General features: G+C 44.7%; 1 long non-coding RNA gene across 1 annotated transcript in view; it reads left to right on the top strand.

The window, feature by feature from the left end:
• LOC117067320 overlaps positions 1–24,871 on the top strand; it is a 104,646-nt gene extending 79,775 nt beyond the window's left edge. Inside the window, exon 3 of the long non-coding RNA XR_004430700.1 lies at positions 24,819–24,871. This is a non-coding gene — a long non-coding RNA (uncharacterized LOC117067320). The remainder of the gene's footprint in view (positions 1–24,818) is intronic.
• Positions 24,872–26,842: the final 1,971 nt, after the last annotated feature.

Below are 26,842 nucleotides of genomic sequence, written 5' to 3'. Positions count from 1 at the left end.
GAAAAGAAAAGAATAAAAAAGAAATATCCAGCACAGGCTGGGCACAGTAGCTCACACCTATAATCCCAGCACTTTGGGAGGCCAAGGCAGGAGGATCACTTGAGGCCAGAAGTTCAAGACCAACCTGGGCAACATAGCAAGACCCTGTCTCTACAAAAATAAAACATTAGCTAGGCGTGGTGGTGTGTGCCTGTAGCCCTAGCTACTATGGAGGCTGAAGTGGGAGGATAGCTTAAGCCCAGGAGGTTGAGGTTGCAGTGAGCCACAATTGCGTCACTGAACTCCAGACTTGGTGACAGAGCGAGACCTAGTCTAAAAAAAAAGAAAAAGAAAATCCCAGCTACAGTCTTTGTACCAGCAGTACCTAACAAAGTGTTTTCTACATAGAAACTGAATTGAAGCTTAGGCAACTGAGCAAGACCCTGTCTCAAAAAAATAAACAACTTTTTGGTAGCTTAAATAGTATGAAAAAAAGGAAACTGGTCAGGTGTGGTGGCTCACGCCTGTAATCCCAACATTTTGGGAGGCCGAGGAGGGTGGATCACCTGAGGTCAGGAGTTCTAGACCAGCCTGGCCAACATGGTGAAACCCCGTCTCTACTAAAAATACAAAAATTAGCCGGGCATGGTGGCAGGCGCCTGTAATCCCAGCTACTCGGGAGACTGAGGCAGGAGAATCACTTGAACCCGGGAGGTGGAGGTTGCAGTGAACCGAGATTGCGCCATCGCACTCCAGCCTGGGGGACAAGAGCGAGACTTCATCTCAAAAAAAAAAAAAAAAAAAACAGAAAAGAAATTGAATTGAATTAAAAGATGCTGACAGATCTCTTTAATTATAGATGTCAATGTGATCGTTCACAAGCACATTGAAAAATTCACACCATGGAAAAGAACTAAAGTCCCATCCTAATTCATCAGAGCCTTCTGTTTCCTGTAACAAAGAAGAACTCACAAGATCAGGATTCCAAGATGATGCGTTTTTCTCTAAAAGTACAAATGAGTCAGATGCTGTAATTGCTGCTGGAGATAGTAGTTAGGTAGGCATGTTTGGCTTCGTGAACAGCGTCCTCCTCAATGCTTCCCCTGCAGTGATGAGGAAAGAGAGTCTCAGCTGCCTGCTTTGGCTCCCCCTGTATCCCAACTGCTAACACAGTCCCTGGCAGGTAGGAAGCTCTAGGTAAATCGGTGTGGAAGGTCATTGGGCTGTTCTCAGGGTACTGGGACTGGGAAAAGCAATTCATATTTATCGAGCACCCACCGTGCATCAGTACTATGCTAAGTGATGGGGGTACAAAGGTGCATTCAGGACACCTACACCATTTTTTGCAGGGCCCAGTGCAGAATGAAAATGAGGGGCACCCAGATTTTATTCAGACACCGTAGTATTAAAAATTTCAAGACAGTGACAGCAGGGCACTGAACCAAGTGTGGGGTTCTTCTGATCATAGGGTCTTGTGAGACTGCACAGCTTACATGATCGGAAAGTTGGCCCTGTGTGAAATGTGTGTGTGTGTGTGTATGTATATATATATGTATATATATATTTTTTTGTAGAGATGGAGTTTTGCTATGTTGCCCAGATTGGTCTCAAACTCATGGCCTCAAGCAGTCCTCCCTCCTTGGCCTCTCAAAATGCTGGTATTACAGACATGAGCCACAGTGCCTGGCCTATTTTTGATTTTCATTATTACTATTATTATTTTATTTATTTATTTATTTTGAGACAGAGTCTCATTCTGTCACCCAGGCTGGAGTGCAGTGGCGCAAGCTCGGCTCACTGCAATCTCCGCCTCCCGGGTTCACGCCATTCTCCTGCCTCAGCCTCCCGAGTAGCTGGAACTACAGGCACCTGCCACCACACCTGGCTAATTTTTTGTATTTTTAGTAGAGATGGGTTTTCACCGTGTTAGCCAGGATGGTCTCGATCTCCTGACCTCATGATCCATCCACCTTGGCCTCCCAAAGTGCTGGGATTACAGGGAGGAGCCACCACACCCGGCCTATTATTACTATTATTTTTAGGGACTGGGTCTCACTCTGTCACCTAGGCTGGAGTGCAGTGACATGATCATAGCTCACTGCAGTCTCTAACTTCTGGGCTCAAGTGATCCTCCCACCTCAGCCTCCCATGTAGCTGGGACTATAGGCATGCATCACCACACCGGGCTATCCCTGGATGAATTAGAAAGTTTCTGTCGTTGGCCGGGCGCGGTGGCTCAAGCCTGTAATCCCAGCACTTTGGGAGGCCGAGACGGGCGGATCACGAGGTCAGGAGATCAAGACCATCCTGGCTAACACGGTGAAACCCCGTCTCTACCAAAAAAAATACAAAAATCTAGCCGGGTGAGGTGGCGGGCGCCTGTAGTCCCAGCTACTTGGGAGGCTGAGGCAGGAGAATGGCGTAAACCCGGGAGGCGGAGCTTGCAGTGAGCTGAGATCCGGCCACTGCACTCCAGCCCCGGCGACAGAGCAAGACTCCGTCTCAAAAAAAAAAAAAAGAAAGTTTCTGTCGTCATTGCCGGGCACAGTGTGTGCAACCAATACCACGATACATTTTAGAGCGTTTTATCACTCCCAAAGGCAACCCCATACCCATTAGCAGTCACACCCATTTTCCTCCATTTCTCCCAGTCCCTGGAAACCACTCATCTACTTTCTGTCTCCATGGATTTGCCTGTTCTGGACATTTCATATAAATGGAATGACACAATATTCTTTTGTGACTGTCTTCTTTCACTTAGCATAATATTTTCAAGGTTCATCCATGTTGTGGCATCAGTATTCTATTTCTTTTTGTTGCCAAATAATATTCCACTGCATGGATATACTGCATTTTATGTATCCATTCACCAGCTGATGAACATTTGGGTTGTTTCCACTTTTTGACTATTAAAAATAATACTGCAGCCAGGCACAATGGCTCATTCCTGTAATCCCAGCACTTTGGGAGGCTGAAACAGGAGGATCGCTTGAGTCCAAGAGTTTGAGACCAGCCAAGGCAATATAGTGAGATTCCATCTCTATAAAACATAAAAAATTAGTCAGGCTTGGGGCCGGGCACAGTGGCTGGCACCTGTAATCCCTGCACTTTGGGAAGCCAAGGCAGGTGGATCACCTGAAGTCAGGGGTTTGAGACCAGCCTCACCAACATGATGAAACCCCGTCTCTACTAAAAATACAAATATGAGGCCAGGCGCGGTGGCTCAAGCCTGTAATCCCAGCACTTTGGGAGGCCGAGACGGGTGGATCACGAGGTCAGGAGATGAAGACCATCCTGGCTAACACGGTGAAACCCAGTCTCTACTAAAAAAATACAAAAAACTAGCCAGGTGAGGTGGTGGGCGCCTGTAGTCCCAGCTACTCGGGAGGCTAAGGCAGGAGAATTGCTTGAACCTGGGAGGTGGAGGTTGCAGTGAGCCGAGATCGTGCCACCGCACTCCAGCCTGGGTGATAGAGTGAGACTCTGTCTCCAAAAAAAAAAAAAAAAAAAATTTAGTTGGGCTCAGTGATGTGGGCCTGTATTCTCAGTGACTTGGGAGGCTGAGGTGGGAGGATTGTTTGAACCCAGATCAGTCAAGACTGCAGTAAGCTACAATTGCACTACTGCACTCCGGCCTGGACGACAGAGCAAGACATTGTCTCAAATAAATAATAGTAATAATGCTGCTGTGAACATCCATGTCAAGTTTTTGTGTGGGCAAGTTTTTATTTCTTTTTCAGGTATATATCCAGGAGTGGAAGTGCTGAATTATATGGTATGTTAGAATACCTGTGGCTGGGTAATTTATAAAGAAAAAGGGTTTATTTTGGCTCATCGTCCTGCAGACTGTACAGGAAGCATGGTGCCGAAGCTGGCGGGGGCCTCAGGGAGCTTATGATCATGGCAGGAGTGAAGGAGGAGCAGGCACGTCATGCAGTGAAAGAAGGAGCAGGGGCTGGAGAAGTGCCATGCTCCCCCAAACAACCAGATCTTGAGTGAACTCATAGAGTGAGAACTGGCTCATTACTGTGAAAACAGCACCAAGCCATTCACGAAGGATCTGACCCCATGACCCAAACACCTCCAGTTAAGGAGAGCCTTCCAATCACCTCCCAACATTGGAGGTCACATTTCAACGTGAGATTTAGAGAGGACAAAACATCCAAACCATACCATATGGTCACTCCATGTTATTGTATTTTTTTAAATAAGAACTTCATTGAGATAGAATTCATTTACCATGAAATATACCCTTTTGAAATGTACAATTCAGTGGTTTTTAATATATTTACCGTTGTGCAACCATTATTATCTAATTCTAGATCATTTTCCTCACCCACCCCCGCAAAAAAAAAAAAAATCCCCATACCCCTGAGGCAGTCAATTCCCATTCCCCACTTCCCACAGGACCTGGCAATCACTCATCTATTTTCTGTCTTTATGGATTTGTGCCGAGACCAGCACGGTCGGGGAGACCCTAACCCAGTGGTGCTAGAGGAATTGAAGACACACACACAGAAATATCGAGGCGTGAAGTGGGAAATCAGGGGTCTCACAGCCTTCAGAGCTGAGAGCCCCGAACAGAGATTTACCCATGTATTTATTAACAGCAAGTCAGTCATTAGCATTGTTTCTATAAATATTTGATTAACTAAAGGTATCCCTTCTGGGAAACGAAGGGATGGGCTGAATTAAAGGAATAAGTTGGGCTAGTTAACTGCAGCAGGAGCATGTCCTTAAGGCACAGATCGCTCATGCTATTGTTTGTGGCTTAAGAATGCCTTTAAGCTGTTTTCCGCCCTGGGCGGGCCAGGTGTTCCTCGACCTCTTTCTGGTAAACCCACAACCTTCCAGCATGGGCTTTATGGTCTTCGTGAACATGTCACAGTGCTGCAGAGATTTTGTTTATGGCCAGTTTTGGGGCCAGTTTATGGCCAGATTTTGAGGGCTTGTTCCCAACAGATTTGCCTATTCTAGACATTTCAGAGAAATGGAGTCATAAAATATGTGACCTTTTGGCCAGGCATGGTGGCTCATGCCTGTAATACCAGTACTTTGGGAGGCCGAGGCTGGTGGATCACCTGAGGTCAGGAGTTTGAGACCAGCCTGGCCAACATGGCAAAATCCCGTCTCTACTGAAAATACAAAAATTAGCAGGGTGTGGTGGCACGTGCCTGTAATCCCAGCTACTCAGGAGGCTGAGGCAGGAGAGTCACTTGAACCCAGGAGGCAGAGGTTGCAGTGAGCCAAGATCATGCCATTGTATTCCAGCCTGGGTGACAGAGTGAGACTCTGTCTCAAAAAATAATAATAATAATTAAAAAAAAAAAAAGAATATGTGACCTTTTGTGTCTAGCTTCTTTCACTTAGCATAATATTTCCAAGATTCATCCATGTTGGAGCATATATATGTGTGTGTATGTATAATGTCCTTTTTATAGATGAGGCAATCAGGACTCTTGGAAGCTAAATTATTTACTCAAAGTCACACAAGTGGCAAGTGGCATTACCAGCCCATCCCAGTTCACCCAGGACTATCCCAATTTTAACACTGAAAGTCCCATATCGTGGGAAACCCCTTAGTCCTGGGCAAACCAGGAGACCTGGTCACCCTAGTTAGGATTCAGTAAAAGGTAAAAGAGAACCAGTGTATTCCTAGTGAGGATTCAGAATTGGCTGAAATGCACACCAATTGTGAACACTAACTAGGAATACTTGAAATGGCTTTGTGTGATTAAAAGGTGCAGTACTCTTCAGGTGAAACCAAACCAGCGTATCCTAGAATAATAGAAAATTTGGACATTATCTCAATATCCCCTAAATCAATCTCTGAGCTTCTTTCATTTATTTACCTAAGTCTCCACTTTAGTATTTCCCAAATTGTCCCCTAACTCCTACTCAACTGTTTTTTCCCACAGTTTATTTACTTATTACGTTTATTGTATCTGTCTGTCTCTCCCCTCCAGACTATAGGCCTCACAGGACCAGAGATCTCTGTTTTGTTCATTCAAGTATCCTAATTGCCTAAAATCATGTCTGGCTTGCAGTAGGCCACACTCAAATAATCTTTACTGAATAATGCTTATGTGACACCTAGAGCTTGTGTCAGAATATCTAGCTAGTACATCTTAATATCTCCCAGAAGAATAACAGTTACAATAAAATTCCGAGGCATAGTATGAAGTTTCTCTTTTTAGAAAATTTTACGCTTCCAAACAAGCTGGAATAATAGTTCAATAAACATCCTAAACCTTTTACATATATTTACCAATCATTAACATTTCACCACATTTTCTGCTACACACATGTACACACATATAGCACATTTTTTTTTTTTTTTTTGAGATGGAGTCTCGCTCTGTCACCTGGGCTGGAGTGCAGTGGTGCAGTGGCACGATCTTGGCTCACTGCAACCTGACGGGGTTTCACTATGTTGGCCAGGCTGGTCTCGAATGCGTGACCTCGTGATCCACCTGCCTTGGCCTCCCAAAGTGCTGGGATTACAGGCATGAGCCACCGTGCCTGGCCAGCACAGTTTTTTAAAGGCAGGATGCAGCTGTCATGACACCTCACACCTAAATATCTCATTATGGATCTCCTAGGAAAAGGTCATTCTAGTAAATAACCACAATAGCACTCACTACAATCAGACTAAGAGAATTAACATCAATTCAAGAAGACAATTCAATATACTATCTCCAGTGATCTTAAAAATGTCTAGCAGGCTTTCCTCCTCCCATCCAGGATCTACTCGAGGTTTACATATAGTATGTGGTTATCTCCTTGGTCTCTCTTAGTCTCAAAAAATCCCCACCTGTTGGTGTTTTCCATGACATTGAAGTTTTTGAGAATCTAGGCCAGTTAGCTTGCAGATTTTTCCAGATTCTGAATTTCCTTAATCGTTCCCTTATGTTTATTTGCAGGTTAAACAATCCCAGCAGAATTCTACATAGGGGTGTTGTGTGTCTCTTAGTGCATTATAACAGGAAGCCATCCATTGTTTTACTGTTTGTTAGTGAAGCCAAGTGTGCTTGCTTGGTTAAGAGGGTATTCACTAGATCTGTCCATGGTAAAGATACATTTTTCCCTTTGAATTTATTAATTTTTTATTTTGAGGCGGAGTCTCGCTCTGTTGCCCAGGCTGGAGTGCTGGAGTGCAGTGGCATGATCTTGACTCACTGCAACATCCACCTCCTGGGTTCAAGCAATTCTCCTGCCTCAGACTCCCAAGTAGCTGGGATTACAGGCATGCGCCACCACAGCTGGTTAATGTTTGTATTTTTAGTAGAGATGGGGTTTCACCATGTTAGCAAGGCTAGTCTCGAACTCCTGACCTCAGGTGATCCGCCCACCTCAGCCTCCCAAAGTGCTGGGATTACAGGCGTGAGCCACCACGCCCAGCCTGAATTTATTAATTGATCTGTGGGGTACAACTTTGGAACCATGTAATTATCGTATTCCCCAACATTCTTTCACTCAATTATTTTATCATTGATAATAACCAGACTGAATCAATTATTACATTGGCAGTTACAAATTCAAATTCTATCATTTGTCTACATTTATTAGCTGGCATGCTTCTGAATCACTGTGAATTCATAGAGCTTTTTTTTTTTTTTACATTTCATTTAACGAGTTATAATCCATTATTTTTTGATGTACAAAATACATCAAATTGTCCTAAATTTGGCAAGTGGGAACTCTGATGTTTGAAAGATCTTTATAATCATCTAATGTATATATCACAAAACATGATGAGTTTGGAGGACATAAAACTCTAAAATGTAGCTGGGTGCAGTGTCTCACACCTGTAATCTCAGCACTTTGGGAGGCTGAGGCGGGCGGATCACATGAGGTCAGGAGTTCAAGACCAGCCTGGGCAACATGGTGAAACCCCATCTCTACTAAAAATACAAAAATTACCCTGGTATGGTGGTGGGCACCTGTAATCCCAGCTATTCAAGAGGCTGAGGAAGGAGAATCACTTGAATTTGGGAGCTGGAGGTTGCAGTGAGCCAAGATCATGCCACTGCACTCCAGCCTAGGCAACAGAGCAAGACTCTATCTCAAAAAGAAATTTAAAAACTCTAAAATGTAGACTATAGTCATATATATTTGTAATTTATTTTCATTTATATATATTTTTTGAGACAGGGTCTCGCTCTGTCCCCCAGGCTGGAGTGCAGTGTCACCATCTTGGCTCACTGCAGCCTCCACCCCCCCGGGCTCAAGCAATCCTCCCACCTCAGCCTCCCAAGTAGCAGGGACTACAGGCACATGCCACCATCCCAGGCTAATTTTGTATTTTTTGTAGAGATAGGGTTTTACCATATTGCCTAGGCTGGTCTTGAACTCCTGGGCTCAGGCAATCCTCCAGCCTTGACCTCCCAAAGTGCTGGGATTACAGGTGTGAGTCACCATGCTCGGCCCTATTTATATATTTTTAAACACATTTTGGATAGTTTGTTGGCATAAAATGTTTGCTACCTGAAACAAGTTCAAAAACATCTGTTGACAATCCCTTTGATTTTCTTAGAAGATGGATTATAGAACATTTTCTTTGAACTAGATGTTGATGTGTTGTAATAAGACTTCTTCCTAAGAAACTCAATGGATTTTGATCTTTATATATTGAGTTTGTAACAAGATTTTAAATAACTTTTTTTTTTTTTGAGACGGAGTCTCGCTCTGTCGCCTGGGCTGGAGTGCAGTGGCTGGATCTCAGCTCACTGCAAGCTCCACCTCCCGGGTTTATGCCATTCTCCTGCCTCAGCCTCCCGAGTAGCTGGGACTACAGGCGCCCGCCAACTCACCCAGCTAGTTTTTTGTATTTTTTAGTAGAGACGGGGTTTCACCGTGTTAGCCAAGGATGGTCTCGATCTTCTGACCTCGCGATCCACCCCTCTCGGCCTCCCAAAGTGCTGGGATTACAGCCTTGAGCCACCCTGCCCGGCGATTTTAAATAACTTGAACCTCAACTTTTTAAAGTGGCCCAGGAAGAGTTGGGGAGTTAATACAACTGCATTGCATGCCAGATCGCTGTTGCATTTTCATTTCCTGAGCAATGTTGATGGACTGTGAAAATAGGAGAAAACTCTAAAGAGCCCCAAATAGAAAGGCTTGGGTTAGGCTGCAGGTAATAGAAAACCAGATAATAATGGTTTTACTCCATGGAGACTATATTTCTTCTCATGTAATAAGAAACCCAAAGGTATTCTACTCGGGGCTAGTGGAGCTGCTCAATGATATCATTAAAGCTTCCTCTTTCTCTCCACTCCACCATCCTTAGTTTGTTGTTTTTGTCCTTGTGGGCACAAAATGGCTGCTGAACCTCTAAGCTATTGCATCTGTGTTCTAGGTCAGGAAGAAGAGGGAAGGGTCATGAGGCCAAATGGAATCATCCCTATTAAGAAACTTTTTCAGAAGCTCTAAGCAGATACGGTTCATAGCTTTTGGCTAGAATTGGAGCACATGCCCCCTTACTTACAAGGGAGTCTCTAGTAGAAGAAAACAAAGGAGAAAGGGGCTACAGCCAGGCGTGGTGACTCACGCCTGTAATCCCAGCACTTTGGGAGGCCTAGGCGTGTGAATCACGAGGTCAGGAGTTCGAGATCAGCCTGGCCAAGATGGCGAAATCCCATCTCTACTAAAAATACAAAAATTAGCTGAGTGTGGTGGTGGGCGCCTGTAATCCCAGCTACTTGGGAGGCTGAGGCAGGAGAATCACTTGAACCCATGAGGCAGAGGTTGTAGTGAGTCAAGATCGTGCTACTGCATTCCAGCCTGGGCGACAGAGCAAGACTTCATCTCAAAAAAAAAAAAAAAGATGGAGAAATGAGACTACAAATAGCTTTTTGATATCCAGTAAGACAGTATCTTCCACAGCCATGTAAATAGCAAGGTATCCTTAATTGACATTTCAGGAAAAAGAAATATAAATAAGTTAACATGGTCATAGTCTGTGTGTCTGCTACTCATAAAGCAAAATCATTGGAACATGTTCTATGTACTATTACTTCATTGGGAATGTGAAGATTGAAATGATACACTGCCGGCCAGGCAGAGTGGCTCACGCCTATAATCCCAGCACTTTGAGAGGTTGAGGCGGGTGGATCACCTGAGGTCACGAGTTTGAGACCAGCCTGGTCAAGATGGTGAAACTCTGTCTCTACCAAAAATACAAAAATTAGCCGGTCATGGTGGCGGGCACCTGTAGTCCCAGCCACTCCCAAGTGGGAGGCTGAGGCAGGAGGATCACTGGAACCCAGGAGGTGGAGGTTGCAGTGAGCCAAGATCCCACCATTGCACTCCAGCCTGGGTGACAGAGCAAGACTCTGTCTTCAAAAAATAAATAAATAAACAATAAAATAAATAAAATAAAATGATATACTGCTTCATTTGCTCTCTAGAACATATTTTTGAAAGTTCCAAGTTGGAAGTTCTAGGACTCTGGACAATCAAGTGTACTTAGCTTCATGTTGCCTCTTCACTACAGTTTCTTTTCTGTTTGTTTGTTTGTTTGTTTGTTTGTTTTTTGAGACAGACTCTCCATCATCCAGGCTGGAGTGCAGTGGCGCGATCTCAGCTCACTGCAACCTCCACGTCTCAGGTTCAAGCAATTCTCCTGCCTCAGCGTCCCGAGTAGCTGGGACTACAGGCACATGCCACCATGCCCAGCTATTTTAAAATTTATTTTATTTTATTTTATTGTGTTTTTAGCAGAGACAGGGGTTTCACCATGTTGACCAGGCTGGTCTGGAACTCCTGACCTCTGGTGATCTGCCCACCTCGGCCTCCCAAAGTGCTGGGAATATAGGCATGAGCCACGGTGCCCAGCCTCTTTTTTTTTTTTTTTTTTGAGACAGGGTCTTGCTCTGTCACCCAGGCTGGAGTGCAGTGGCACAATCTTGGCTCACTGCAACCTCTGCCTCCCAGACTCAAGCAATCCTCCCACCCGAGCCTCCTAAGTAGGTGGGACTACAGGTGCGAGCCACACAACAGTTTCAAGTCCAATCAAAACACAGAGGAATTGAATCACTCCACTGAAGTAACTATTTCAGTCAGAAATATGTTCTTGGCCAGCCATGGTGACTCACCCACCACTATGGGAGGCCAAGGCAGGAGGATCAATTGAGCCCAGAAGTTTGAGACCAGCTTGGGCAACATGGCGAAACCCTGTCTCTACAAAAAATACAAAATTAGCCAGGCGTGGTGATGCATGCCTGTAGTCCACTACTTGGAAGCCTGAGGGGAGGATCGCTTGAGTCCAGGAGGTTGAGGCTGCAGTGAGCCATAATGCTGCACTCCAGCTGAGGGGACAGGGTGAGACCCTGTCTCAAAAAAAAAAAAAAAAATCAGTGTTGTCACCCAAAATATAACTTAAAAACCATAGCGATATTACTCTAATTCCTTGTCTTAATAGGCAAAATATAAACATGTAAATTTTTAAAAATAAAACTGTTGCATTAGGCTGCAAGCTCTCTTACATCTTCTATATCTGAGATTGGCAAACTATAGCTTACAGGCCAAATTTGGACTGCTGCCTGTTGTAAATAAAGTTTTATTAGAACACAGCCATATCTATTAGTTTATGTATTGTCTAAGGCTGCTTTGTGACTACAAAGGCAGATCTGAGCAGTTGTGATGGAGACTGAATGGACCTCAAAGCCTAAAATACTTACTATCTGGGCTGGGCATCATAGCTCATAACTGTAATCTCAGCAGTTTGGGAGGCCAAGGCGGGTGGATCATCTGAGGTCAGGAGTTCAAGACCAGCCTGGCCAACATGGTGAAACCCCGTCTCTACTGAAAATACAAAAATTAGCCTGGCATGGTGGCAGGCACCTGTAATCCCAGCTATTCAGGAGGCTGAGGCAGGAGAATCGCTTGAACCCGGAAGGTGGAGGTTGCAGTGAGCTGAGATGGTACCACTATACTCCATCCGGGGGCACAGACTGGTACTCGGTCTCAAAAAACAAAGAAACAAAGAAACAAAGTAAAATACTATCTGACACTTTTTATAGAAAAAGTTTTATTTATCTTTTTAAATTTTCGTTTATTTATTTATTTTTATTTTATTTATTTATTTAAGACAGAGTCTCACTCTGTTGCCCAGGCTGGAGTGCAGTGGCCCGATCTCAGCTCACTGCAACCTCTGCCTCCCAGGTTCAAGCAATTCTCCGTGCCTCAGCCTCCCAAGTAGCTGGGATTACAGGCACCCACCACCATGCCTAGCTGATATTTTTTTTCTTTTTTCATTTTTTCTTTTGTATTTTTAGTAGAGACGGGGTTTCACCTTGTTAGCCAGACTGGTCACAAACACCTGACCTCAGGTGATTCACCTGCCTTAGCCTCCCAAAGTGTTAGGATTACAGACGTGAACCACAGCACCCGGCCTATTTATTTATTTATTTATTTATTTATTTATTTTTTGTTTGTTTGTTTTTTGAGACAGAGTCTCGCTCTGTCGCCCAGGCTGGAGTGCAGTGGTGCAGTGGTGCGATCTCGGCTCACTGCAAGCTCCGCCGCCTCCCGGGTTCACGCCATTCTCCTGCCTCAGCCTCCCTAGAAGCTGGGACTACAGGCGCCCGCCACCATGCCCGGCCAATTTTTTTGTATTTTTAGTAGAGACAGGGCTTCACCATGTTCGCCAGGATGGTCTTGATCTCCTGACCTCGTGATCCGCCTGCCTCGGCCTCCCAAAGTGCTGGGATTACAGGTGTGAGCCACCGTGCCCGGCCTATTTATTTATTTTTAAGACAGGGTCTTGCTCTGTCATCCAGGCTAGAGTGCAATGGCACCATCATGGCTCATTGCAGCTTTAACCTCTTGGGCTCAAGCAGTCTTCCTGCCTCAGCCTCCCAAGTAGCTGGAACTACAGGCATGCCCCACCACATCCAGCTAATTTTTTAAATTTTTTGTAGGATGAAGATGAAGAGATGGAGTCTTCCTGTGTTACCCAGGCTCTTCTCGAACCCCTGGGCTCAAACAACCCTCCCGCCTCGGCCTCCTAAACAGCTGGGATTACAGGTGTGAACCAAGGCACCCGGCCTATTATCTTTACTTTGCATATATTAGGTGCTCAATAAATGTTTCATGATTTATTGAACGAATATATTGGAGCTTTCCAGTTGGACATAAAAAATTAACAAACTAGCTCTTTATATAAATTTCTAGGCACGATAGTCAATTTTAACAAATCGTAACACAAAGCATTTTATAGTTCCCCAATTTACCTGGCATTTGCTTGTTTCCTTGTCATTTGTTATTTAGAAGAAGACCACATGCCTTGAAAAACTCGTTAGTGCTTTAGCATTCCAGATTGCAAAATCCTCTGTATTCAAGTTTTCAAAGAGTTGGCCTTTGATAGCTAAATATGTCTCATTGATATGTTTTATTTGGCTCACAGAGTACTGTTGTTTGTTTTCAAGCAACATTAGCTGCCAACATTTAAAAATAAGGTGACTTCACATAATAATCCAAGTTTCCCGCTTCTCCTGAAAATTTGAAAGATCTAGCAATGTGGGTACATGGTTTGGTTAGGCCCATAATCACCTGGGCCTGGTTGCTTCTGCTTCCTTAGATGGAGTGAGTACTCTCCTGTCTCCCCACCACTCCCAACAGCCTTACCTCTGGCTGCTTCCATCCAGGTACCATATCTGTGTGGCTTTTCTATAGACATTTGTATTTCGGATCCTTAATCTAGGGGAGTATCATTTGCTACAAAGGCCCCTGAACTGCAACAGTAGCTGAAAACCATACATTTGCTTCATTTTCCAGACTTGAAAACAGATTTGTCCCTCTAAAGACAAAACAGGAAAGAATGACAATGCTATTTAAGATGATGGCTTTCATTCCAGCTAAAAGGCAATTTCATCCTCCCACCCCCTCTTTCCTTTTTCAAACAAGCCTGAGGACTTCACCTTCTTGCCTTTCCGTTATTCAGCTCCTTCCACCCACTCCATCTCCTGGTGTTGTTTACCTCAAACCCTGGGGTACTGCCTCTCCCCAGTTCCCTGCTTCCTTGCTGACTTTAAAAACAACCTTGGTCATTTTTGTTTTTAGAGTTTTACTGCTAATCACTGCAGGGAAACATACAGGAAATAACAGTACAGAGGAAATTATAACGTTTAGAAGACTTTGTAATTCTTAGTCATAGTCCCTGATTCCCTTAAAGCGGTGGCACCTGGAAGTGCATTATTTTTAGTCTCTCCTGTTAGACCCTCATAGCTGGTGGATGGAGAACAGAAAGGAAGAGTCTACCCTGCCTTGATAGAAGAGGAACCACTAGGTGGCAGCACAGGGCGTGTCTTTTCAGGTCTTTCTGCAACAGGCAGGCGGATGTGAGGCACCAAATTTTCTAGGAAGGGAGAACTTAGTACCATATCCGGGCAAGCATTTGGGCTGAGACCAATGGGAGAATACAAGTCAGCCAAGAGACTCCAGTCACATTGTGCTGTCAAGGAGCCAGCGGTGGAATTCTTGTCTCTTTGCCTTTCTTCTAATAAGTTGGCTGTTAGTTAACCTGTTGGGGTGGCTAGGAATCTTCCAGCCCAATACCTTCATGTAACAGATAAGTAAACCAAGGCCCTGAGAGATCTGACTCTTTTTTTTTTTTTTTTGTGAGACAGGATTTTCCTCTGTCACCCAGGCTGGGGTGCAGTGAGCCAATCATAGCTCACTACAGCCTTCAACTCCCAGGCCCAAGAACCTCAACCTCCTGAGTAGCTGGGACCACAGGCGTGCACCACCAGGCCCAGCTATTTTTTAAATTTTTTTGTAGAGATGGGGGGGGCGGGTCTTGCCATGTTGCTCAGGCTGGTCTCAAACTCCTGGCCTCAAGCGATCTTCCCAGCTCAGCTTCCAAGGTGTTAGGATTACAGGTGTGAGCCATGGCACCTGGCCTTGACTTTCCTCTTGTTGGTGTCATGCTAGGAGTCCAGCCAAGTGTCTTTCTGGTTTCATTAGTGCCAGCTTATCCTTCTGGTCTGTCCCTCCCAGTTAAAAAGCATTTATTGGCTAGGATCATGCCTGTAATTCCAACACTTCAGGAGGCTGAGGTGGGAGGATCACTTGAGCCCAGGTGTTTGAGAAAAGCCTGGGTAACATAGTGAGACCCTATCTCTATTTAAAAAGAAAATAGAAAAACATTTATTGAAGTCATTTAGTATGGTTAAAGACTAATTTTCCTAGCTTCAGAGGTGAAACTAAGAGGGAATTCTTTGCCTCTGATGAAGTGGGACTTTCCACAGGAAACAGAGGCTTACCAGGCACAGGAAAATAAAAGCTTTATGTGTGCTTCCAGCTACCTAACCCACCTGGGGGAAAAGCAAAGGCCCCTGGTCCAGAAGGGGGTGTTACAGCTGTCAGCACTCTATGAAGACTAGACTGTTTTCCCTTTTTATGGGATCAGCTGGTGTAATTGTGGCATTTATCAAGAGAATCCTAGCATTGCAGGGCTAGGCCATGCATACCCAAAATAACTCACCAATCTTCTCAAATTACATTAGTAAAACTATTTGTATTCCCAGATTTAAATGCGAATTCAAACAACTGCGCTATAACAAAAGCATGTTCTCAGGCTTCGGTTAATTTAGGGGGCAGTCTAGTGATCAAAGAGGAAATGCCTTATTGCAAGGTAGAATTTGCTTGAAGGGCTTGGGCCTCAGAAGGGAATTTTAATTTTCCTAGAATACTACCAAAAGTCTTGCTTGCTTATGTTGAAGCACTATTCTGGGAGTTACAAAGCCTTGCCACTCAAGTGTGGTCCTCCAACCAACAGCCACACTGAGGCTGGCAATGCAGAATCTAGCCAGGCATGGTGATACACGCCTGTAGTCTCAGCTCCTTTGAGAAGCTGATGTGGGAAGGTTGCGTGAGCCCAGGAGTTCGCGGTTGCAGTGAGCTATGACAGAACCACTGCACTACAGCCTGGGCGGCAGGGCAAAACTCCATTTAGGAAAAAAAAAAGGAAGGAAAGAAAGAAAGAAAACGAAGGAAGGAAGGAAAGAAAAGGAAGAAAGAAAGAGAAGAAACAAAGAAAGAAAGATAAGGAAATGCAGGATCTCAGGTCCAACCCATTCCTACTAAATCAACTCTGAATTTTAATAAGAAGCGTTTAACATTAATAAACATGTAACAGTTAACATTAATAAGCATATAACATATAACAGTAATAAGCATTTAACGTGCTTGTTAAAGTTTAAGCAGCACTGCTTTAGGATATCCAAGAGAAAAGGCCAAGAACAACAGCAACCAAACAAACCATACCCTTTCTCCTCCCAAACAGTCCCCACCTCAAGGAGCTCATAGACTGGTTTAGGAACACAAACCACACATATGGAAAGTGGCATGAAAATGATCATTAGGTGGCTCACGCCTGTAATCCCAGCACTTTGGGAGGCCAAGGCGGGCAGATCACGAGGGCAGGAGATCGAGACCATCCCGGCTAACACGGTGAAACCCCGTCTCTACTAAAAACACACACACACACACAGAGTAAAAAGAAAAAAAAGACAGATGTCATTAATGCCGCGTGGGCTTCCCTAGGACATGTAGGACACACACATTTGGAGAGGGTGCAAAAGAATGATTAAAGTTAAGAGGCCGGGCGCGGTGACTCACGCCTGTAATCCCAGCACTTTGGGAGGTGGAGGCAGGCAGATTACTTGAGACCAGGAGTTTGAGACCAGCCTGATTAACATGGTGAAACCTCATCTCTACTAAAAATACAAAAAAGCCAAGTGTGCTGGCGTGCACCTGTAATCTCAGCTACTCGGGAGGCTGAGGCAGGAGAATCGCTTGAACCCAGGAGGCGAAGGTTGCAGTGAGCCCAGATAGGACCAGTGCACTCCAGCCTGGATGACAGAGTAAGACTCTGTCTCAAAAAGGAAAAAAAAAAAAAAAAAAAAGACTGATTATAGTTAAGAGGGGTCAGTCTGGGCAGTCTTCCTGCAGGTGGTGAGATTTTCCTTGGCTCTTGAATCAGGTGATAAGCATGTATTAATGGAGATGGAAAGGACAGAGAAGGGCACTGCAAGTGGACAGACCAGGACAAATCTGTGAGGAGACAAATTGTAAATTCTAGACAGTGGCCTACAAATACTTAGTTCTTTTATGCATGTTCCCAGACTTTCATTACATCCTTGCGGCTACACACATGTCACACATTAATGGGGCTGCACACACATGTTATTTCGTCACATGTTACATTCTAGTCAGTGGTTCTCATGGGACTTCTTCAGATGTGTTCACCCACAGGCAGACTTTTTCTTTGGATTCGTACAGGCAGGTCTTCACCTCTTCCTCTCTTGTGTCTTCAGCTGTGTTTGCTAGCTCTTCTTTCTAATCCGGTGGAAGGAAATCCCTTACATGTGCATTCTCCTGAATTGCTAGAGCCTTTCTTAACACTGGTGCAAATCTTCTCTGTAAAGCTCTTAATCAGATCTCATAAACGATTAGCCCAAATGCGTTTTCAGTTTCTAAAGTTAATCATCCTCGAGGGCCAGGAGTTAACATGAAAATGGGGAACTTGCGGTTGTTCCCCTGTCTTAACATCCAGATTTCGTTTGCAAAGTAAAAGTCATTCCACAGAAGATGAACTCAAGAGTCTCAGCGCGTATTTTCCAAATGAGGTGGTGTGATTGTATCCTCCTCATCCTTGCACATAGTGGCAACCTAAAGAGTTGTCCCAGAGGGGAAACAGTGGGATGAAGTGAAGACTGTCAGAGCAGCCCCCTGGGCGCCTGAGGGGAAGCACACAAGGGGAGCTGACCCCACAGCTTCCTGAAGCAACACCAGGAAATGAGACTCCAGATCATTTGGGGGGACATAATACCCTTTATATAGTTCTTTAGAAGAGTTTACCCAGGCTGGGTATGGTGGCTCATGCCTGTAATCCCAGCACCTTTGGAGGCTGAGGCGAGAGGATTGCATGAGCCCAGTTCAACACCAACCTGGGCAACACTGGGAGACCCTGTCTCTGCAATTTTGTTAATTAGCCGGGCATGTTGGCACACGCCTGTGGTCCTAGCTACTCCGTAGGCTGAGGCAGGAGGATCGCTTGGGCCCAGAAGACAGGCTGCAGTGATGCAGTGAGCCAAGATCATGCTACCTGGATGACAGAGCAAGCCCCTGTCTCAAAACAAAACAAAAGGAATAGTTCACCCATAAGCTGAGAGCCTCTTCCCTTGTCTGAGCCTTGCTGTGGGTTGCTGAAATCAGCGTGGAGCACTGGGTCTGTTGGGGTGGTGTACGCTCATCAGCTTCAGGGCTGTAGATTCCTTTGCCCAGCAACGCCCTGGCAAGGATAGTGTTGACTGCCCAACAGCAGCCAAGTGTTCATCTCTGTCAGGGCCTATCGGCAAGCAGCTTGTCACCAGCTGCCCAGCACACCTGAAATGGTTCCTGTGTTCACACAGATAATTTGGGTTGATAGGAATAGCATCAGGGGAAGACAATGGTGTCACCAAATCAATACTTGTGCTTCACAAATTAAAGTCTTGGCTCTGGCCCTGAGTTTATATTCAGGAGGGCACGACTCCTGGACAGAGACTAACTGCAACAGACATTTTGCTCCCAACAACAGCGAATTCTCTTTTCTTCATAAGGAGTCAACTAGAGACTTGATATATTAAAGAAAATCCATTGAGGCTCATGCCCATAATCCCAGCACTTTGGGAGGCTGAGGTGGGTGGATCGCTTGAGCTCAGGACTTTGAGACCAGCTTGGGCAACATGGTGAAACCCTGTCCCTGCTTAAAAAAAAAAAAAAAAAGTATATATATAGAGAGAGACAGACAGACAGAGACAGAGAAAATCCATTGAGAGCATCCATTAACTGTGAATTTATGTTTGTTGTGGCATCGCTCTAGAAAATAACGTTGGTAAGCCAGAAGAGGGGACCTGCATGCTGGCATAAATGAAGATTTCTACACTCATGTTTGTAGCAGCATTATTCACAAAAGCCAAAAGGTGGGAGCCAATCAAGTCCATTGATGGTAAACAAAATATGGTAGATACATACAGCAAAATATTCAACTTCAAAAGGAAGGAAATTTCAACATATGCTACAACATGGATGAAACTTGACAACCTTATGCTAAGTGAAATAAGACAGTCACAGAAAAACAAGTACAGTATGATTCCACTTCGATGCAGTACCTAGAGTAGTCAAGTTCATAGAGACAGAAAGTACAATGGTGGGCCAGGCACGATGGCTCATGCCTGTAACCCCAGCACTTTGAGAGGCTAAGGCAGGCAGATCACAAGGTGAGGAGATCGAGACCATCCTGGCTAACACGGTGAAATCCTGTCTCTACTAAAAACACAAAAAAAATTAGCCAGGTGTGGTGGCGGGCGCCTGTAGTCCCAGCTACTCGGGAGGCTGAGGCAGGAGAATGGCGTGAACCCGGGAGGCGGAGGTTGCAGTGAGCTGAGATCGTGCCACTGCACTCCAGCCTGGGAGACAGAGCGAACTCCGTCTCAAAAAAAAAAAAAAAAAAAAGTAGAATGGTGGTTGCCAGGGGCTGGAGGGAGGGGGTAATGGGGAGTTATTGTTTAACATGTACAGAGTTTCCGTTTGGGAAGATGAAAACACTAGAGATGATATAGTGATGGATGCACAACAGTGTGAATGTCTTTAATGCCACTGAACCGTACACTTAAAAATGGTTAAAATGGTAAATTTATGTTATGTACATTTTGCCACAATAGGAAAAAAAAAAAAAAAAAAAAAGAATGAATCTTTTACTCCTCAGCCAGAGAGCAAGTCTTGTATTTAAATGGATCACAACATCGTGGGCTCTGTGGAGATTTCTTAGAAATGTACAGTAGAGTAGAAAGGGTTTAGCCTCTGGTTGAGTTTGCTTTTGGACATATATTAGTAGTCAAAGAGGCTGACAAACTGATTACTCATCAATCAGTCATGCAAAATAAAACACAGATTGCAACACAGTGCCCTAAGTTTTACCAACTAGGCAGTTTTCCTATCTTGTAGATCAAGGCTTTTCAAACTTGAATGTGCATGGAATCACCCAGGCATCTTGTTTAAAACACAGTTTTGGATTCAGTATGTTTGGGGTGGAGCTTCAGATTTCTGTCTGTACAGCCAGTTCCCAGAGGATGCTGATTCTACTGGTCCAGGGACCCAGTTTCAAGCAGCAAGAGTGTAGACCTCTTCGTAATTAAGATTCCTTTCTTTGCTCGTTTGGCCAGAAAAAAAGATTCCTGTCCACACCTTGGAGGTAACAGCCTCCTCATTAAAATCGAACACAGGCATCTCCAGATTCAGATGGAAGAAAAGTCTGTGGGAGATAGGAATTATTCCTGGGATCCTCTCATTTTGTTACTTACTGCCATCAAAAGTCAGGTTTCAGGGATTAGCTCCATCTTTTTCTCCACCAAACCATGGGACATACTGTAAATAAATCCTTTGCAGTTATTCTCTTTAGGTATAGACCAGATCAGCTGCAATTTCAAAAGAAAGAGAGAAAGAGAAGAAAGAAAGAAAAGAGAAGAAAGAAAGAAAGAAGGAAGAAAGGAAGAAGAAAGAAAGAAAAAGAAAGAAAGAAAGAAGAAAGAAAGAAAGAAAAAAGAAAGAAAGAAGAAAGAAAGAAGGAAAGAAAGAAAGAGAAAGCAAAGAAGAAGGGAAGGAAGGAAGGGAGGGAAGAAAAGAAAGCAAGAGAGAGAATGGGAAATAAGAAAAATATGAGGAGCAAAGGACTTCCTTTGAAGTCCTCTAACATAATCATTCAGCATCTCCTCATTGCTTTTAGGCTCAAGCTCCGAATCCTTAGAAGAGCTTCCGGGGTCTGATGAGGTACCTGCCCACCCGACTCATCTCTCACTCTTCCCCTCCTTGTACTCTGTGTTCAGTCATATTGAATTTTTTTTTTTTTTTTTTTTGAGACAGAGTCTCGCTGTCACCCAGGCTGGAGTGCAGTGGCCGGATCTCAGCTCACTGCAAGCTCTGCCTCCCGGGTTTACGCCATTCTCTCGCCTCAGCCTCCTGAGTAGCTGGGCCTACAGGCGCCCGCCATCTCGCCCGGCTAATTTTTTGTATTTTTTTTAGTAGAGACGGCGTTTCACCGGGTTAGCCAGGATGGTCTCGATCTCCTGACCTTGTGATCCACCCGTCTCGGCCTTCCAAAGTGCTAGGATTACAGGCTTGAGCCACCGTGCCCGGCCTGAATTTTTTTTTTTTTTTTTCTCACAGTTGTTGTCTCTTTGATCTGGAAGCTTGTCCCTCCTTGTAACACCTGGCAGGCATTGTCTCTTCTGGAAAGACTTTACGCCACTGCCCTCGTTTGCTGCCCTCTGAGTTAGGTTGTCTTTCGCTGTCTTCATTTGCACACTGTACTTACCTCTGGCACAGCACTTCTCAATATATTTCCATTGTATTCCCCTGTCTATGTCCCCCACTGAACCGTGAGCTCCTTGAGGGATGGAAAGATGTCTTTTGCCCCTAGCACAGTGTCTCGAACATATGAGGTCCTCAACATTGAAAGAATGGGCAAATGAAAAAGAACTGTAACATTGTATGACATTTGAAGAAGACATTGCTGGCTGGGTGCAGTGGCTTACACCTGTAATCCCAGCACTTTGGGGGCCGAGGCAGGTGAATCACTTGAGGTCAGGAGTTCGAGACTAGCTTGGCCAACATAGCAAAAACCCGTGTCTACTAAAAATACAAAAAATTATCTGGGTGTGGTGGCACGTGCCTGTAGTCCCAGCTACTCGGGAGGCTGAGGCATGAGAATTGCTTGAACCTGGGAGGCAGAGGTTGCAGTGAGCCACGGTCACTGCACTCCAGCCTGGGCAACAGAATGAGGAATAAGAAAGAGGAGGAGGAGGAGGAGGAAGAAGAAGGAGGAGGAGGAAAGGGGGAAGGAGGAGGGGAAGCCGGAGGGGGAGGAAGAGGAGGAAGAAATTGCTTAGTTCCTAAAATACCATGATGTTGCCCTAAGAAAGACTTTCGTAAAGGCCAAACACATTGACACCAATTTCTGTGTTCCAGCAACTGCAACTGAACTCCTCTGTTCTGATAAATTATATTACCCCAGCTTCCTCATTTTATATTGCTGACCATGTGTCTTCTCCTGAAGACCAAATATAAAGAAATACACAAGGCGGTAGTAGTAATTTTTAATAGAATTTGAGGAAAGGTAGAATCTCTTCTAATATTGTACGGTTTTTATTGCTAATTTGACCCTAAAATAACACTTTAAAATTGTGATGTTTCCAGATTTGAGGTCTCTGGGCATCTAGCAGTTACTAGCAGTCTCCAAATTGGTACATCTATATGTCTATCTATAGATCATGGCACAGATACTGCCTGCTTTATACAAAGTACTGTGCCAGGAGTTCCTACTGTCACAGGCTTTGCTCTTTAATGGGGAAATGTCACAAATGCTACACTAGAATTCTCAGCAGCTCTGGCCTACTTGACTGCCTCCTCCTTCTCTTGTCTCCTGTGCCTTCTAAGATGTTGGTCTCTGCCAGTTCTCCTGGCTGTTCTCTGTACACCTCTTTTTACTTTCCTCTTCTGGCTCCCCTTTGATCAATCCATTTATGTTAGTGCTCTGTAGGGTCTGTGCTGGTGTGTCTTATCTTCTCACTTTCCAGCTGTACTTGGTGGGTGTATGCCCTTTATGTCCATAGCCTCGGCACCTATTTATTCCCAGCTCAGTCTCTAGCCTTCAGCTCTCTCATTAACTCTAGGCAGAGATTTCCAACTGCCAGTGGGGCTTGTCCACTTGAATGTTGCATGGGCATCTTAAACACAGCATGTCATTATCCTGTCTTTATCTTTCCTCCTGTTCTTCTATACCCTACTGTGGTTAATGGCACTTTTGTTTCCTCAGCTGCATGGGCTAGTAGCTTCTAAGTCATTCTTTTATTTATTTATTTGAGACAGGGTCTCACTCTGCCACCCAGGCTAGAGTACAGTGGCTCAATCATTGTGCATCACAGCATCAACCTCCTGGGCTCAGGTGATCCTCCCACCTCAGCCTCCTGTGTATCTGGGACTCCAGGCACGTGCCACCAAGCCTGGCTAATTTTTTGCATTTTTTTTTTTTTTGTAGAAATGAGGTTTCAGCCATGTTTCCCAGGTTAGCCTCAATTCCTGGGATCAAAGGACCCACCCACCTCAGCCTCCCAAAGCGTTGGGATTACAGGCATGAGCCGCCACACCCAGCTCCAAGTCATTCTTAATGCCTTTTTTCCCTACATCATCTTCCTTCCAACCAATAACCAAGCCTTGTTGATTTAATCTCTCAGTTCTTCCTTGAACCCATTCTGTTCCCTCTTTTTCAATCATCAAGATGTTATCACTTTTCACCTAGACTAGTGAAATATCCTCCCTGTTGATTTCTTGACCTCCAGTCCTTCCCCACTACTACTCTTCCTTCAGACTGCTGCCAGAACATCTTTTCTAAAGCCCAGATTTGATCTTGTCAATCATTTACTTAAAATTCTTCAACAAATCCCTTTGTCTACACAGTTCAAAGCCCATAGCAAGATCTATGAAGCTCTATGTGACTTACCTTTTACCCTACTTACGTTTTCAGCCTCCTCTGCTGACACTCTCCCTACATACCCAAAGATCCCCATATACCAAACCACTCAGCATTTCCTCACACATCATTCTGGCTCCTCTTTCAGGGGCTTTCCAGCTACTTTGGAAATTCAGCCTAGGGAACTCCTGTTATTGTCAAGATCCATTCAAATATCATCTTGTTTGGGAAGACTTCACCTCCAAGCACTCAGGGCGCATTTCTATTATAGCACCTCTCATGTTAGATTATATATATTTTTTCTTTTAGAGACAAGGTCTTATTCTGTAACTCAGGCTAGAATGCAATGGCACAATCATAGAGTACTGCAATTTCCAACTCCTGGCCTCAGGTAATCCTCCCACCTTGACCTCCCAAAGTGCTGGAATTGCATGTGGAAGCCACTGTGCTCAGGCTATAATTATGTTTTATATGCCGCCTCCCCTCCTAGACTGAGCTACAGAAACCATGTCTCACTCTATTTTGTATTCTGGCCCTTGGCACAATACTTAGCACATATCAAGCCTTGCATCAATGTTCAATGAGTAACCAAATAATTGAATGAATAAATAACCGACTGTGATACAAGTTAGAATAAGAGCAGTAGGCAAGGTACACATAAACTGCTGCTGTAGGGCATTCAGAGGACTGGGTCACATTTCTTTCAACAACCAAATAAGACTTCATATAATTGATTGCCATCTCTCCACTTACCCCTATATCTTTGTTTATGACTTAACACAAAGTCTGTTCATTCCATCCCAGGTATAGCCCACTTCTTCTCCAGCCTCCACCCAAATACTGAAACTAGTTTTCTCTTTTCTGTCTCTTGTATAATAGATCTTTAGTTCATTTTAGCTTTGCATATAACTTTTATAATAATTACCTATTTATAAAGGGAGTTCCCTTCTTTATTCTAAGAAGGATTTTTTTTTTTTTTTTTTTTTTTTGAGAGGAGTCTCGCTCAGTCACCCAGGCTGGAGTGCAGTGGCGCGATCTCGGCTCACTGCAAGCTCCACCTCCCAGGTTCACACCATTCTCCTGCCTCAGCCTCCCGAGTAGCTGGGACTACAGGCGCCCGCCACCTCGCCCGGCTAATTTTTTGCATTTTTAGTAGAGACAGGGTTTCACCGTGTTAGCCAGGATGGTCTCGATCTCCTGACCTCGTGATCCGCCCGCTTCGGCCTCCCAAAGTGCTAGGATTACAGGCATGAGCCACTGTGCCTGGCCTCTAAGAAGGATTTAAGTGCCTGCCTCATAAACTGATTGTCTGTTTTTATTATAGCTTCTTGTATAGAAGATACCCCAAAAAATGTTTGCTGAATGAAGAAATAAAGGATTGCTCAGGCACCACTGGCACGTCAACTTGCTTAGTAAGTACTCATGCCTCTTAAGAACTGGCCAAGGGCCGGGCATGGTGGCTCACGCCTGTAATTCCAGCATTTTGGGATGCCAAGGTGGGCACATCAGAAGGTCAGGAGTTCGAGACCAGCATGGCCAACAAGGTGAAAGCCTGTCTCTACTAAAAATACAAAAACTTAGCCGGGTGTGGTGGCATGTGCCTGTAATCCCAGCTACTCGGGAGGCTGAGGCACAAGAATCGCTTGAACCCAGGAGGAGGAGGTTGCAGTGAGCCGAGATTGTGCCATTGGACTCCAGCCTGGGCAGCAGGGCAAGACTCTGTCTCGAAAAAAAAAAAAAAAAAGAACTGGCCGAGGTCTTAACTGGAGCACTCTCTCTACCCTGCATGTTTGACGGCATTTCTGTCCATTTTCAATCCATTTTGGTTATATGTTTTTCACACAGGTCTGTGGAACTTAGAACAGCGAAGGCCTGTGTATCTTCATGGCTCACAGCTCATGCTGTGTTGACTTGTCCCGCTGTGGTTAATGTTTAGCCCCTAAACCATCAGCTGAATGTCCTTAAATCTGAAAGCATAATGAACACACGCCAACAGATAGCTTAGGTTTATTTGGTGACTTGCACCACGTACTTTGTGAATATCATCTCAGTCATCCTTTTAGCATCTCTCTCAGGCACATACTATCCTCTGTGATGGCTCATGCCTGTAATCCCAGCCCTTTGAGAGGCCAAGGCGGGCAGATCACTTGAGGCCAGGAGTTCGAGACCAGCCTGGCCAACATGGTGAAACCCCATCTCTACCAAAAATACAAAAATTAGCCAGGTATGGTGGCATGCGCCTGTAATCCCAGCTATTCGGGAGGCTGAGGCAGGAGAATCGTTTGAACCCAGGAGGCAGAGGCGGCAGTGAGCCGAGATTGCACCATTGCCCTTTAGCCTGGGTGACAGAGTGAGACTCCATCTCAAATGAATAAATAAGTACGTAAGGGAAAAGCGATCACACAGCAGAATACAGCCTAAGGGTAACTACTGAAGGGACAGATCAAGGAGCAAAGTCTATCATGTATCAACCTCTCCAATGTCCCCAAGGGTCAGCTGTGTATAGGGACCCACACAGAATTTGGAATCCAAATACATCTCTGGATCCCCAGGCCTGTGTTTGACTCTCCAGGTAGTAATGAGATGTCTCCATTTTCTGTAGGCTGAATGATTCCCTCAGAGCAGAAGTATAAGCTTATTTAATGTTTTTCCTTCTATCATAAACAGTTATCGGTTGTGGCCCTTTCTCCCTTCCAAATAGGTACCCAAATTTTTGGAATTGGAAAGAGCCCAAGTCTCACATATCAGGGGGTGGGCCCCACTGGGTGTGAGCCAATCAGTGTCTTCTGTCCTGTGAGCTCCTGATTTATGCTGGTCTATAACCTGAGATGGCTTTCTCGGGATGGACCCCCAGGGATTGCTGGAACTTGGACTCTTGTCAGCCTGGTAAATGGTATGTCTTAGATCTGCTGCAGCCGTCGTGGAAAGCTTGAAGCTGCCAGGAGAGAGGGGTTCCAACATGTGGTGGCTAAAGAAGGAATCCAACTCAGAGGAAGCAGAGCCAAGAAATGGATCCATGCCGTTTGAATCTTGGATCAAATTGTGCCTGGATCTCCAGTGAGACAATAAATTCCTGTATTACTCAAGCCTATTTGAGGTTGTTTTCTTTCACTTGAAACATTAAACTTTTAAATTGATACACCCTAGTTAAATTATAAACTGTGTGACAGCAGAGAGTGTGTCTCCCTCTCTTTTTTCTTTCTTTCTTTCTTTTTTTTTGCTTTGAAACAGAGTTTCACTACTGTCGCCCAGGCTGGAGTGCAGTGGCCTGATCTTGGCTCACTGCAACCTCTGCCTCCTGGGTTCAAGTGATTCTTGTTCCTCTGCCTCCCGAGTAGCTGGGACCAC

The sequence above is a fragment of the Trachypithecus francoisi genome, unplaced genomic scaffold (assembly GCF_009764315.1).
Source record: "Trachypithecus francoisi isolate TF-2019V2 unplaced genomic scaffold, Tfra_2.0 Lachesis_group20, whole genome shotgun sequence".
NCBI classification, from domain to species: domain Eukaryota; kingdom Metazoa; phylum Chordata; class Mammalia; order Primates; family Cercopithecidae; genus Trachypithecus; species Trachypithecus francoisi.
The sequence above is the reverse complement of the archived record's forward strand: the minus strand, read 5'-3'. Positions and strand labels throughout refer to the sequence as shown.